Here is a 16,112-nt window from a genome sequence, read left to right on the forward strand (position 1 = left end):
ACAGATTATTCGTGCTTCTAGCAGGGATGACCTGTGTGGGATGAGGCAAGAATGATGCAGGAACTTGGATATGAGTACATCTTAGCAGTGCTTTTGCAGCACTGTGGCCACTTCGGGGCAGCTGGGTGGAATTAGAATTTGCCCCTAAAAGTCCCCCTTAAGGTGAGAAAGCGGCTCGAGAACAAAGAGGAACGCTGTTGTTAGGGGCCGCTGTTCTGTTCTGTTTGCACAGTGCCTCCGCACAGAGTCCTGGGCCATGACAGAGGCTCCTAGGTGCTACAGATACACATAAGAAATGCTACTGGTAAAAGACCAAACTTCACCAGTGCACACACATCTCCTTATTCCCGGCCAGGGGAAGGGTTATGATTCCTGGCTCCTAGTGCCATCCTCACTCCGGCTGGCAGTGTGGTCAAGTACATAGGGTTCAGGGCTAGGACCCAGGACTCTGGCATTCCAGGCATGCCTTTGTCACTGCGTAGTCTGCGGCCCGGGACATACCACTTACCAACTCTGGGCCTTGGTTTCCCCATGAATAAAATGTGGCTAATAATACTTGCTTACCCCTTAGGGTTGTTAATGTCTGCAGGGTGCTTTGAAAATGCCAAATGCTGGAATTTTTATACCATTTTATCCCAATATGTCCTGTGATACCCCAGTTCCAGGATGAATATGAGCCCAGGCACTGTGGCTAGGGGGCTTTCCTCCTTCTGCTGGATGGTTGCATAAAGTATGTGTTGCATTATCTGTCTTCCCCTCCCTCCCCTGTTCAGCTGATGCTGTGAGCCTTAGCACTCCCTGCAGAGACTACAGTGCTATCTTATTGCAAACAGAAATTACTCCACTGCCCTTTCCCTGGAGAGACCCTCAATGGTTCATAGTGTGACTGCAATTCCAATTGCCACTTGCTTGTGTAAATCAGTCTCTCACGCACATTGTGGGCGTCCTGATTTGTATGCTGGGCAAGCCAGACTTGGATGACAATGCTCTTATATGATGAAGGTTACAGTTTTGACTGTTGTTGCTGGGCTGGAAACATAATTGATCAATTCCCTGTTTAAGAAGGGAAAGGGGATTACGGGATCTGGAGAGGCTGCTATGACAGACTGCCTGGTGCTTTCAGAGCATCATCTTTTGTTTGCTGATAAACTGGCTTTCAAGGCCTTGGGTGTGGCCAGCTTCCCTGGGGGCACTTCTGGGGACCGAAATGCTCTTTGGCAGGCTTCTCCAAGCCTACCCTGAGCTCACGGGTCCCTCCTTGTCTGAACATAACTATAATCCCAGTAGATCAGTGCTTGCAGCTCTCTGCTGCTTGCATGGAACTCCACATCACTAGCAGGCCTGTCCCCCTCCCGAGGGGTATATTGGGAAGCAGGGGAGAAGCCTACCCAGTGCTAGCTTAGATGGGGGCACTGCAGATTCAAAGTCTGCTAAAGTTGGCAGTGGGGGTGATTGCTGCCTGGCCACAGAATTGCAGGGAGGGACCAGTTTGGGAGGAAAGGAAGTGGAATTTCCTGCCTCACCTCCCCTGACACTGCAAAGCCACACAGAGTTTGGGGGCAGCATGGGGTGGGGGATTCTCCCCATGGCAGCACAGCATTTGGGGGAGCTGCTGGTTCAGAGGTGTCGAAAGAATCTTCCTGCCTCTTGTGGCAGCTCACAAGTTTGGAGGGGGGGATCCCCCCTGTGCAGTTTTTTTGGGGGGGTAGAATTGGCGGGGGTACCTCTTGAGGTGGGGGTAACATGCAGGCCGTCCCTGCTAGCAGCAGCTGGGCTACCATCCTGAGGAGCTCCTGGCTTGAAAGCAAGGTCTCTGCTGTCAGCTGTGGCTTTCACTTGGTGGAGTATTTGTAGCAACACCGCGTGCAATATTCATTAGCTCTTAAGATTTCTTCCTTCCCTCACAGCTGAGGCTCCCTTGTCAGCCCACAATGTCCCTTAAATATTGGGGAGCTCCTGGGCTGAGGCCCACATCTCTTCAGTGCCCTGTAGTGAGAGTGCAGAAAGGACAGTGCTCTGCAGACCAATCACGAATGAAATTCATGCAAATGAATCCAAGTCTAGCCAAGCTCTCCAGAAGAAAAGACTGGCTGGCCTGTGCATTCCCTAGATGGAGAGTCTTGGCCATTTGTGATCTCCAGGTCACAGATAAAGGGTGAGACATTACTGCAAGCTCAGGGGAAATGACAGACCCTGGCCAGTGCTGCATGGCATGACCTCGCCTTCCCCTTCCTACATTCAGAATGACCTAATTATAGAGATGCTGGTTTTTAACCAGCAGTGAATGGTGAGTCTCTGCAATCCATCCCCTGGAGTAACATTGATCCAGCAATGATCCCCCCACCCCCACCGCCTGCCTGGAAGGACACTGTCCGCTCTCCTGTTGCTTGGACAGCTAACTCTGAACACAGCTTCATGGAGAGCATTTACGCCATGCTAGAGAAAAGAGAATTCCCAAAACAGCCTTTCAGCTACCCCGTTGGCAGCAATACCAAGCAGAACAGTGATGGCAGGAACTATTTGTATCAGGGTAACCACAGGGGCCATCAGCATTGGGACCCTATTGTGCACGGGCCTGGACAAGACATGGGAGGTAATAGTACTGCTCTGCTTGCACTAGGGAGGCCTGAAAAGGAGCGACATGACCAGTTCTGGGCGCCACACATCTGGAAAGAGGCGGACAAATTGGAGAGAGTCCAGAGGAGAGCACCACAAACGATACAAGCATTGGAAAACCTCCGCTCTGAGGAAACGTTAAAAACAACAACGGGGTGGTTAATCTTGAGAAAAACAGACTGAGGGGGGGACCTGGTAAATATGCGAAGGGCTGTTATAAAGAGGACGGTGATCAATTGTTCTCCACTGAAGCAAGGATAAGGCATAATGGGCTTAATCTGCAGCAAGGGAGATTTCGTTAGATATTGGGAAAAACTGTGTAACTCTCAGGAGAATTAGGAACTGGAGCAGGCGTCCAAAGGAGGCTGTGGAATTCCCGTCACTGGAGGTTTTTAAGAAGAGGTTAGACAAACACCTGGCAGGGATGGGCTAAGTATACGGGGTCCTGCCTCTGCACAGGGTGGGGGTCGGGGGCATGAACCAGATCAGGGGTTCTCAACCTTTTTCTTTCTGAGCTCCCCCCGCCCCCCCAACATGCTATAAAAACTCCACTGCCCACCTGCGCCACAGTAACTGGTTTTCTGCATAGAAAAGCCTGGCCTGGCGTTAGGGGGTAGCAAGCAGAGCAATTGCCCGGGGCCCTACCCCACAGGGGGCCCCTGCAAAGCTACATTGTTAAGGCTTTGGCTTCAGCCCCAGATGGCGGGGCTCAGCGACCCGGGCTTCAGCTCCATGCGGTGGAGCTTTGGCTTTCTGCCCTAGGCCCCAGCGAGTCTAATGCTGGCCCTGCTTGGAGGGCCCCCTGAAACCTGCTCAAGGCCCCCTAGGGAGCCCCGGACCCCTGGTTGAGAAGCACTTGAACTAATGACCTTTCAAGGTCCCTTCCAGCCCTACATTTCTATGATTACAGTCAAGCCTGTTGCCGTGGCGTCACCTCCCGCTACCTGAATCGCTCTCTTCACCGATTTGATCAGCTAAGAAGAAGGTGGAGACTACATCACACAGACCCACACGCAGACACCCACCATGGCTGTCCGACTGCCCAGTCAGTCACTCTCTTTATGCTTAGCATTGTGTGACGGGGCAAGGCCAGATGGCTATAGAAAAGTAGTGGGAGATAGATATATTAGCTCCAGGCTAAACAAATCCCTGGTACCAGGATAAGTGAAATGGAAGCTGCTCCAGATCAATTAAGACACCTGGGGCCAATTAAGAACTTTCCAGAAGGCAGGGAGAAGGCTAGGTTGATTGGGACACCTGAAGCCAATTGGGGCTGGCTGAAACTAGTTAAAAGCCTCTCAGTCAGTCAGTTGGGTGTGCATGTCAGGAGCTGTGGGAGGAAGCTGCGCTGTAGGAGAGACTGAGTAGTACACACCATATCAGGCACAAGGAAGGAGGCCCTGAGGTAAGGGTGAAGTGGAGCTTGAGGAAGTGAGGGCTGCTGTGGGGGAAGTAGCCCAGGGAATTGTACATGTCATGTTTCTAAAAGGTCAGCTCCCCTAGCTGATACTATTAGGGTCTCTGAGCTGGAGCCTGGAGTAGAGGGTGCGCCTGGGCTTCCCCCCCCACCTTTGCCCCCTGATTAATCACTGAGACTGGGAGACAACAGAGACTGTGCAAGGAAGGATAACTTCTCCTCACCTCCCTTGCTGGCTTATGATGAAAATGGTTCAGTAGACTGTGACCCTTGTCTCTAGAGAGAGAAGGGTTATGTAGAGGGTCACAGTGAGCCTCTGAGGCTAGCAAAATCCGCCAGGAAACACAGGACCCATGGAGGCAAGGACAGAGCTTTGTCACAATTGTTGTTCCTTATTTGTAGCTTAAACTACCGCACCCTGCCCCAGCACAGGTCCTATTCCCAGACCAATGCCTTGTTTGAAAGCCCGGCCTTAACCCTTCACTTCCTGGCTTTCTAGCATTTGTATGGTTTTGACTCAAATGTTCCTGACAGGTAATATATCCTTAACTGGCAAGGGCCTTGTCTCCATGAGAAAGCAGCACAGGTTTGATGTAAATCAGTTTCTAAACCAATTTAGTTAAAGTGGTGCAAACCACTGTGTAAATGTTCTTATTTTAGTTTAAGAGCAGCTGGTTTTGGTTTCATAGCCTTTCATAGATTCCAAGGCCAGCAGGGGTAGTTGTGATCATCTAGGCTAACCTCCTGTGTAGCACAGGCCAGAGAGTTTCCCCAAAATCATTCCTTAAGCAGAACTTTTAGAGAAACCTCCAATCTTTATTTAAATATGGCCAATGATGCAGATTCCAGCATGACCCTTGGTAAATTGGACTTGTTCTCAGTCGAGTTAAACTAAACCAATGTACGTTGCTCTTAAACTAAACCATAGAGCCTACACAAAGGGGTGTGCTCTGGTTTAACTGAATCGGTTTCAATTCACACCCTAAATTTAGGCACAAAGAAGTTACTGGACTCAATACAGGGATAACAGGGTAAAATTCAATGACCTGTGATTAAACCTGGGATCAGATTAAATCAATGGTTCTCAACCAGAGGTACATGTACTCCTGGGGGTACGCCGAGTATGTCAACTCAGCTAGATATTTGCCTAGTTTCACAAAAGGCTACATAAAAAGCACTAGCAAAGTCAGTACAACCTAAAATTTCATACAGTGACTTGTTTATACTGCTCTATATACTATACACATACATACTTTACACATATACAAAATGGGAAATGACTGCCTAGGAAGGAGTACTGCGGAAAGGGATCTGGGGGTCATAGTGGATCACAAGCTAAATATGAGTCAACAGTGTAACACTGTTACAATAAAACATCATTCTGGGATGTATTAGCAGGAGTATTGTAAGCAAGACACGAAAAGTAATTCTTCTGCTCTACTCCACACTGATTAGGCCTCAAGTGGAGTATTGTGTCCAGCTCTGGGTGCCACATTTCAGGAAAGATGTGGACAAATTGGAGAAAGTCCAGAGAAGAGCGACAAAAATGATTAAAGGTCTAGAAAACACTACCTATGAGAGAAGACTGAAAAAACTGGGTTTGTTTAGTCTGGAGAAGGGAAGACTGAGGGGGGACATGATAACAGTTTTTAAGTACATAAAAAGTTGTTATAAGGAAGAGGGAGAAAAATTGTTCTTCTTACCCTCTGAGGATAGGACAAGAAGCAATGGGCTTATATTGCAGCAAGGGCAGTTTAGGTTGGACATTAGGAAAAACTTCCTAACTGTCAGGGTAGTTAAGCACTGAAATAAATTGCCTAGTGAGGTTGTGGAATCTCCATCATTGGGGATTTTTAAGAGCAGGATGGACAAACACCTGTCAGGGATGATCTAGGTAATACTTAGTCCTGCCCTGAGTGCAGGGGACTGGACTAGATGACCTCTCAAGGTCCCTTCCAGTCCTATGATTCTATGCTATACACTAAAATGTAAGTACCATATTTATATTCAAATTGATTAATTTTACAATTATATGCTAAAAATGAGAAAGTAAACAATTTTTTGGTAAATGCTTTGACACTTTTGTATTTTTATGTCTGATTTTGTAAGCAAGTAGGTTTTAAGTGAAGTGAAACTTGGGGGCACGCAAGACAAATCAGACTCCTGAAAGGGGTCCAGTAGTCTGGAAAGGTTGAGAGCCACTGAACTAAAAGATCTTCTGGACTTGAACTCTCTGAATCTATGTTCAGTCTTGTGTAGGGCTGCCCTTAGCAGTGTGAAGAGAAAAGGAGGACTTGTGGCACCTTAGAGACTAACCAATTTAAATAAGTCTCCAAGGTGCCACAAGTCCTCCTTTTCTTTTTGCAAATACAGACGAACCCGGCTGCTGCTCCTCCGAAACCTTAGCAGCGTGCCTGCATCCTCTGCTGTGCTTTAACGAAACTTTTTGTCAGGGAATTCCTTAGTTCATGTATAAATCATCCGGAGATGGGACTGAGCTGAGAAGCAAGAGAGGATGGAGCACGTTCTCCCCTCACTGCGGACTGCCTGAAGGCTGCAGAATCAGAGCCCTGTTCTTGTGTCACTCCCAAGCCCTGCAGCCTGTGAGTCCCTCTTATATGGGCCAGAGGAAGTGAGCAGAGGAGGGGCTTCCTATCTGGAGACCTCACAAGGTCTCTGGGTGTAGTGGGAACAGAGAGAGCAAGGCAGTTGTGTGGGCCGCACATCAGGAGGGCATTACCTGTCTCCCGAGGTGCCCCTGAGAGAAGACCCATTCCCGAGGAGCAGGCCTTCCCTTGCTAAATGCATCAGCCCCTGGCAAGTGTTTGGAGGTTCACGAGCTGGTCCCTCCACAGGCAGAGGGGGCTCATCCGGGCCCGCTCAGCCTCCACCATCCTAACCCTTAGGATACTGTTGGGGGGGATCCTTACCCTCTCCTTGCCGCTCTCCTACAGGGGACAAGCAGTTTGCAGGGCCTGCAGTGAGCCTTGAGGGACTACCCGCCTGGTGCCTTAGGATGCCTTTCAGGGTAGGTCTACACTGTAGTTAGACACCCATGGCTGGCCCATGGCAGCTGACTTGGACTGGGGCTATAGGGCTGTGTAATTGTGGTGTAGGCGTTTGGGGACCCTCCCATGTTGCAGGGACCTACATCCTGGGCACCAGCCCGAGCCCAAGTTGGCTGGCCCCTGCAGGTTTATAATTGCAGTTTAGACATATCCTCAGAGGCCAACCAGTGTCTGCCCCCTCTGCCCCCACAACAAGCCTTAAGAAGCATGTTAGTCTCCAATCAGCAGTAGCTGAATTGCCAGCTGCCCTCCCAGCCTAACCAGCACTGGCAGCTCTGATGACCCCCCACAGGCTCCTCACATGAGACCGGACACGCTCTCTGGTTGGGAGGAGGGGTGGAATGCTTCCCATTGCACCCCCTCAGTGCACCTCTGCCCCACTGCTCTGCTATGCTCCCCTGTTCCCACCCCTCCTCAACTCCAGCCTCCACCCTCCTGTGCTGCTCCCCCCGCTCTGCTGGTACCCTGCCCGCATCCCTCCTCTGCTGCCTACGCCCTCGCTAGCTCCCAGCCGCCCCTGCAGCCCTCCACAGGACAGGACAGTATGTGACCCACTCCCTAATTCCTCTTTATGTGTTTGGTCAGATGGGAGGAGACCAGCAAGGCAATAAAATGCAATTCAAACAGATAGTGAAACAAATGCCAGGAAATGTGAGTGGAGGAGGAAGAGATTCTCCCCCTCCCATGGCTCGGGGGTCAGTCTGAGGTCACTTGCATCTTGCTGACTTGCTCTGAACCCCAGGATTTAGCTGTGTGTCTTTCAGGCAGCCTGGGCCAGATCTTGGCAGAGCTGGTGAGCATGGGCGAGAAGGTGCACTCTACACTCTCCGACTCTGGACCTGCTGCTGCCCTGGCCTGGCCCAGCCCCCAGTGCAGGTTGGAGCAGCCTGGAAGTTTGCATCCTCCCGGGGGAACAGGAAATGAAAACCTGAGGTGTGTTCATTGTGGCCCAGCTCCTCTTGCTTGGAGGGACCCTCAGTTTCACATTTCCTGGCTGTTGTGCACTCAGTTCCTCAACCCCTACTGTGCAGGAACCTTTGACTTTGTGTTAGATTTCCCTGGGCACTTTAAAAATGGTCTTTAAAAATATTTTAAAAGAATTTTAAAAAACAACCCTACCCTGACTTAGGATTTCTGCAGCGTTTCAGCAGTTTGATGGAGGAGTTACGGTGCCGTAAGAGACTCAAGCCACCTCTGGCACATAAGTTGACTTAACTCGGAGGGTTAAGGGGGCTCATGCTGTCATTAAGCTGCTTTTAGAGTTTAAAGCTGCTCCAGTGCTTAAGATGCATTAAGCCCCTCAAGCAGCTTAGTAGCACCACTGAGCCACCTTAAGCAATTGGTCACTAAGGGCTAGTCTAGACAGGGCATTGCCACCAGCATTTTGACTATGTTGTGGAGACCTGATCTGAGCATTAACTCCAATGGGAGCAAAGCTAGGCCAGTGCTGAGCACACACACCCCTGAAGGGTTTGAGTTGGCTCAGTGCTAGAGGCTGTCTGAAGGGCTGAGCTGGCTTTGTCAGTCGTTCACTCAGGGCGATGCAGAGCTCCTCCACCATTCCAAGTAGCTTTAGCTCCTTAACCCACTGACCAAAGGACTAGAAAACTTCTAAGGCCTGATCCTGCTTCCCACTGGGCAAAACTGCTGCTAATTCCACTGGGAGCTGGCGGAGGACTACAGGGTGAAGTTCACTCTGGGTAGATTACCAGCACAAGGCCCATGTACTACTAAGCCATGGACCTAGGGCCCTCTGCAGCAAGGGCAGGGCAGGAGATGACTGTCCCCACAGGACAGAAGCTGAGTGTGAATTGTAATTATATGCAGCACCAAAATATCCTGCTATTTGGTGCTTCAAAAATGCAGGCGAGGATAGGGTTGCCAATTTTGGTTGGACGTATTCCTGGAGGTTTCACACCTGACATAATCTTTAATTAAAGATTAATCTTTAATTCTTGGAGACTCCAGGACAATCCTGGAGGGTTGGCAACCCTAGATAGAGAGAGATCCCAGTGCCATCCATTCACCACATACACCTCTAAAAGTCTGCAATCCAAGGAGGGACCTTCAGAGAAGGATCAATAACGTTTCTGTGTTGTGTGGGCCCTTTCGTTGCCATATCAACCTGCTTGCAGTTCACTGCAGGCTTGGGAACACGCCCAACTGGCTCGGTTCCTTTCCAAATCAATCTGCTTTTCTCTCCATCTCAAGAGACCCTCGCTTTGAAGAAACTTCTGTCTGTTACAAAAAATAGCAAAGCGCTACCAGGCATGAGGCTCAGCTTTGCAGACTGGAACATCGATGCCGACCTTTATGCAGCAGGTGCCTTTGGAGTCACAGCAGGCAGTTTCATCGGCCCAGGCCGTCCCGGGTTTCGATGAAACTCATGGAACTGCAGCTATTAAAGGTGATCTGCTAAGTAGTGAAAAAAGTGGGGTGGGCGGGTGGGAGCCCTTTTGTTGCATCTCTAAGGTGCATAAAAATGGCCTCAACTTTTCTTGTCCTGCTTGTTTTTCACATTAGAAAGCTAAGTTGTGCTGAGGCTCTAGGATGTTAGTGTTATACCAATAAAATAAAAACCAGCAGGATCTTATTAAAGGGGAAAAGACAAAAAATGCCACATTTATTGTGAATACAGAAAGAATCACAGTAAGCAGTTAGTTATAGCTATAACATTCCATTCAATCTCATATTTATTCACACATTCATTCATACACACACACACAGAGGTTCTGCAAGGTTGTTATAGTTACCAGCCTTAGAGTTGCTCATGCCAAGCCACTGGCCAGGTGGCCTGGACATGAGGAGGGAGCAGGGCCTTGTCAGATGCTCATCTGATGCTTCTGGAAGTTGGTTTGCAGAATCAGACCCCCAAAGTTCTCACTTTCCAGAGTCCATTTTTATAGGAATTTCTTCCTATGTCAGTCTATGGGAATTGCTTCATCATGCTGTTGCTGAATCAATCAGCAGATGGCACATTCCTGACGGCTCCGTGCTTCCAGATGTTATCTTGTTCTTTGGTTCTCCCATTCTTGATGCTGTTGGGTGGGTTGCAGTCTGCCCTCCGGGGGCCCTCTGGTTATTTCCACTTGACACCTTCTTCAGCCGATGGACACTGGATTCTTAGGCTGGCACCTCCCCGATCATTCAGTTATTATCCACACCAAGCATCCATCCACATACATCCTCTATCTCTATTTTAATCACAGTTATTAACAAAGCAAGATGAATACAACAAAAGGGCGGGGAGTCTCTGGGTGCTGTTTCTGTTGTTACAGAGTGTTGCTTTGAGTCTCTCTCTGTGTGAGTAATTGTTGTTACAAAGAATTGCTTTGAGAATAGACTCTGTCTTAGAATGTACTAACACAATTAGCAGCTTGCAAGTTTCACACATAGAGGGAGAGAAACAGTACCAAAACCCAAGAGACCTCTTAATTAGTAATACCCTGGAATTTAAACTATGGGGAATCAAACTCATTTTGATTTTAATACAGAACTTCTTTAAAATGATCCAACATTAGTGGAACGGAGACAACACCAGAACCGAGAGAGAGAATTAAGTAGGAAAGGGATTTCTGAATCAGGATCGTTTAATACCCTCTATCTTCTGGTAACACCTGTTAACTTCAATGACAAGTTAACATTTCGGGCAAGGGTGGTCTTCGCCAACCCTTCTGTTAAGCTGTCAGCATTCACAATACAGGTCCTCGGAGAAGTGCAGTAGGTCCTCCAGCCACGCCACAGAAGAGCTAAGAATCATAGAATTGGATGGGTTGGAAGGGACCTCAGGAGGTCATCTAGTCCAACCCCCTGCTCAAAGCAGGACCAGTTCCCCAATTTTTGCCCCAGATCCCTAAATGGCCCCCTCAAGGATTGAACTCACAACCCTGGGTTTAGCAGGCCAACGCTCAAACCACTGAGCTATCCCTCCCCTCCTCATTCATATTGCCAAGGGAAAAAATAAGCAGGACAAAAGATACTTCATGTGTCTTATTTAGCCACCAGAAAGGATCAGTAAAGGGTTCCCCTGGAAGGCAATTTTATGATGGTTCCTAGTTCCCATTAGGCAGAGGGAGGAAGCAGTGGGGTGGTTGTTTCTGGTTTGGAACAAGTGGGGCCTGACAGAGGACAATAAAGGAGAGAGAGAAATGGATTGACTCCTTTGCAGAGCTCAGACACCTGAGGGGCTGAGACATATGTGGCAATGTCCTGCTATCCTGGACAAACCTAACTGAATTCAGTTTAAGTATTGTAAGGCTTTGTTTATTAAAAATGCAAATGTTTGTGTATGCCTGTGGGATTGTATGGAATGTCTCTGGGGGGGGGGGGGAGACCTGACTAATGTGAACCATGGGAAGTGGTATGAGCTTCGAAGGACAATGGGCCAAGACAAGTATGAACTTTTAAAGTTAAGTAGCTTTCCCAGGAAATTGCTAGGGGGAGAGGTATGCAAACGGACCCACTCTGGTTATGCAAGACCTCAGTCTATTGCAGTGTCACCTGGAGGCAGGGACCTTTGTCTGCTGATCACCTGTTAAGTGAGGACAGATCAAAAGGCTCACACTGGACAAAAGAGTGACTCCTCGATTCCCGAGGGTACTTGTTGTGAGCCATGACAGTTATCAATTTCTAACCAAATTTCTAACCAATGCATCCGATGAAGTGAGTTGTAGCTCACAAAAGCTCATGCTCAAATAAATTGGTTAGTCTCTAAGGTGCCACAAGTCCTCCTTTTCTTTTTGCGAATACAGACTAACACGGCTGTTACTCTGTAACCAAGGAAAAACTCCTTGGTGGGGTTTGACGGACTCTTCCCCTGCCAACGCCCTTGGTGGAGCTGGGGTGATCGCTGGCAATCTAATTAGCATGCACATAGGCTCTTCTGTTGTTGTGATCTGTTTTCTCTGTAATGCTTTTACTTGAAGAATAAATGTGTTGCCTTAGGACGAGGTGGGTGGTAACTGAACTGTTGGCCAATTACACTGTTTTAGTGTCTGGCGAGAAAGCAAAGAGCAGATGCTGGCCATGTAGGCAGTCTGCCTTGCTGGGGCATTCACACTGTAGGCAGGGGCTCTGCAGCCTGGAAATACGCCCCCTGGTAAGAAAGGGAGACGTGTCTCCACCCAAGACAGCTGATGGCTCAGGAGCCAGAAGCCCAAGATTGGTGGACCTTAGAGAGGAATGCAGGTGCAGTTGCCCTGAACTGTGACAGGCTAATACACACACACACAGACCCACCTTTCAGCACATATATAACCAGATTATGGCTGCTCCAGCGTGGGTACAGGGCAGGGGGAGAATGCGCAGGGATCCCATGCAGCAGACAGCCATCGCTGGTCTGCAGGCACTGGGGAATCTAAGGGGAGCTTGGTTTGTTCTGCCAGCAGGGCATCTTTGGGTAGGAGATGCCAGAGTCACGGCCCCCCCCCCCACTCCTTGGCAGAGCTGTGCTGGGGCAGTGCTGATCACACCTGCTGGACAGGTGCCTGCTGCCCCTCGCACCTCCGGAGGCGTTCTGCCTTTCAAAGACAGCACCCTGGGCACGTGCGGCTCCTCCCCGGCCCAGCGTGACTGCCTCTGCAGAACCACGGTTGTTGGTAGAGCCCAGGAGCCCCCTTTGCGCTGGGACTGTACAAACCCAGAACGAAAGGACTGTCCCTGCCTCAAGGAGCTTGCAATTGCAGTATAAGACCAGAGGCAGGCCTTGGAGCACAAGGAACCAATGAGACCGAGTCGGACAGCGGGCTGTTCGTGGATCTCCTGGCAAAGGAGAGCTAACGGGAGGGATTTAAAGGGGGATAAAGAGGTAGCTTTGCTGATGTTGACTGGGAGCTGCCCCCAAGCGTATGGTGCAGCATGGGAGAAAGCACAGGTGCTTGTTTGACCAACTGAGCCCTAACCTTTACTGGTGGCTGGCAGCCTGGACACCAGCAGCGTTTGAAAGGCTCACTGCTGTACAGCTTTCTCAGCTACCGGGTCCCTTTAACTTCCCTGACAGCCCCCCCCCCCCCCCCCCGCAGTCAGCCCGCTCCTCCTCTATGTTACATGCACCTGCCAACTCCTAGGTTCTGGACCTTGGGCTCTTCCTGGGGAGACTAGCGACACTAGGCCAAATTCAGTCTGGGAGTAAATGCCATTGACACCAATAGGGTTATGCCTGTTTACCCTAGCACTGAATTTGGCCCCTGCTGTTTGCTGTTTTCCCACCATTCACACACTTTCACTCCTGTGCAGGACACCCTGAAGCATTTGCTAAGTGGGTTTTCACAGACCCGAGCAACATGAAGGTACAGAACCCTGGCTTCTTTCGGTTTGCAAGAGCAGCGCCGTTAGCCGGAGTGTGAACTTGCCTTCCGTGGCCTGGCTGGGGTGAATCCCTTCGACAGGCCGAGCCATTCCCAGCAAACACTCTTGAATTATGAATACCTAGCTCAATTGGGCCTGTCAGTGCAAGCGTTGTCCTTGCTTTTCCAGTTCAGGGCTCTGGTGGAATAACAGTCTTTCGCACACGTGTGCGGTGTCTGCCGTTCACACTAGTCATTTCCTCCATCCGAGCACTATCCTTGCACAGATTGGAGAGCCACCATGTACTGAGCCTGCTTCCCAATGCACGGTCAGAAACTATGACATTCGGCATCGACATTCACCATGTTAACCTTTGGAGTAAAGGGAATTTCTAATGTAGTAACAGCAGAGGCCAATGTACCCCTCCCCCCCACCCGCCCTGCATATTACAAAAAGACATTGTCCTCCGGTGCTCAACGCAGCTGGCTTATGTGTGTTAGGCAACGGTTGCCTTGTAGCATCAGTCACAAAAGGCTCATTCATAAGGATCTTCATCTACATCTTTAAAGGAATTTCTGGAAGAAAGAAAATTGGGGAGGAAAGAGAGCGGCTACCACAGACACTGCTGTAGATGCACCGACCTCCTTCTCACCTCCTGTTTCTGGTATCTCAGCAAGTACGTTAACAGAACAGAGCTTAGATAGAAACAGGTGAACTCTAACCTTCTTTAGTGCAATATAGCCATCAATCCCCTACTACCCTGACGCTAGCATGTCCTGAGAGGTATCCGTAATGCTTAGTAATGAGAGCTTTCCCTTTTCAAAGCGCTTTACAAACATTACCACAGCCCAGTGATGCAGGGCAGTAAGTAGTACTCTTCCCATTTTATGGATGGGTAAACTGAGGCACCGATGTGCCATTGCTGTTAGAGGCAGAGTTAGGTTCCTGGCTCCTGGGTGTGAGCACTAGACCAGGCCTCAAATGTAATAGCTTATTTTTAAAAAGCTAAATCTCAAGTTCCTTTATACAATGGAAAGTTCTGAAGTATACACTTGCGGTCCAAAGCCTGCACAGCTGGCTTCAGGCCATGTTTGGGGTACCTGTTGCAATTCGATCTAGCTGGGAGGCAATGCTTTTCCATCAGCAAAGCCTGGCTCATCCAAACAGAATATTCGGCAGGAATGGGACAATTCTCAAGAAACTGGCCAGGCTGGCTTGGAAACCGGCCTGTTTGCTGCTAGCTCCCCTGCCTGGCTCCTTCGCCTCCAGCCTGGCGGGCTGACTGGGAGTTCCAGCTCCCAAGCTGCCAGGCTCACAGCTCCTCAGCAGGTTGACTCTCGCTGTCTCTACACTACCCCAAATTCGACCCAGGAAGGTTGATTTTAGCGCTACTCCCCTTGTCGGGGAGGAGAACAGCAGTCGATTTTAAGAGCCCTTTAGGTCGGTGGGACAGGGTTGGTTGTGTAGAAGCATTCATTATAAAATTGACCTACTGCGGCTAAATTCGACCTAACCTTGTAGTGTAGACCAGGCCTTAGATTCAGGGCAGTCCACCGAGTGTGTTGCCTTGGACTCAAGGCTCCCAGGCTACAGGACAGCCTGCTAAGCAAGACCTGGCTCCTCAGCGCCTTGCCAGTTCGCTTGGTGGGCTGCTGCAGACCCAAGGGTCCCAGGAATCTCTGGATTCCTGGGGGGTCCGTTGGCCAGTTCCCCACCTGGCCAGCTCCCCAGGCTGCCCTCCTGGGGGGGGGAGGCAGGTTGACTGGGTTCCTGGCTGTGAGCTGGGCCAGCTGTTCCAATAAAATTCAGAAAAGTTTTTTTTTGGTTGTTCTGCAACAAAAGGCTTGGCGTTTTCCAGTGTTGCCAACCCCAAGCCTTCAAAAGTCATGAGTCAGGCCCTCAGAAATCATGACACTGGCTTAAAATACCGAGGTTTTTAAGAATAACAACTTTTGGGCTCCATTTATGGTCTGCTGGTGTCATAGCCTGGTGGTGTCGTAGCCTGCTGGTGTCATAGCCTTCCGGGGTCACATTTTCAAGCTTTTCTCTGCAGCCGCAAGGAAATTTCCTTGACTTGAAATGAAAGTTGAGATGCTCCCAAAACCTCATGTCTCCTGGAGCTGAGACTTGAAGAAAAGCACCAAATATTGCAAGAGTGACTTTCAAGTGGCAAGAAGCAGCAGCACAGCTGCAGAGCACTGTCGTAGTTTTGTAAGCATTTTTTTCACTCAACGCCCCAAGAGCAAAGGTCAGAGGGACACAAGAGTGATGACGAGAATGGTCATTATTATGTTTAAATGGCACTCACTTTACTCCACCCCCCTCTGGCCTGGCCCCAGGTTGAGCGGTACTGCGGGACGGCTGTGACATCACAGCGTGAGGCATGCTGGGGTGTGACAGTGGGGGCTACCAGCCAGTCTAATGTCAGGAGACAGGAACTGAAATCCTAGGTTATGGGCCTGCTTCTCTGTTGCCCTGCACTTTGTTGAGTCATTTATCTCAGAGCAAAGGGTTTGCAAAATGCTACCCGATCTGAGCAGTTTTGTAATACCACAGGCACCATGCCAGGAGCAGGGCAGTGGAGAATCGAGCCTACTGGTGCAGAACACCTGATGTAACCTGTCTCCTTTGGGACCTTTACATGCTAATTTGCTCATTAAAAAAAAAAAAATTAATAATAAAAATCACAGGTCACCTTTAAATTCCTACGACTCATGGCACATGCC

The sequence above is a fragment of the Lepidochelys kempii genome, chromosome 15 (assembly GCF_965140285.1).
Source record: "Lepidochelys kempii isolate rLepKem1 chromosome 15, rLepKem1.hap1, whole genome shotgun sequence".
Classification (NCBI taxonomy): Eukaryota; Metazoa; Chordata; order Testudines; family Cheloniidae; genus Lepidochelys; species Lepidochelys kempii.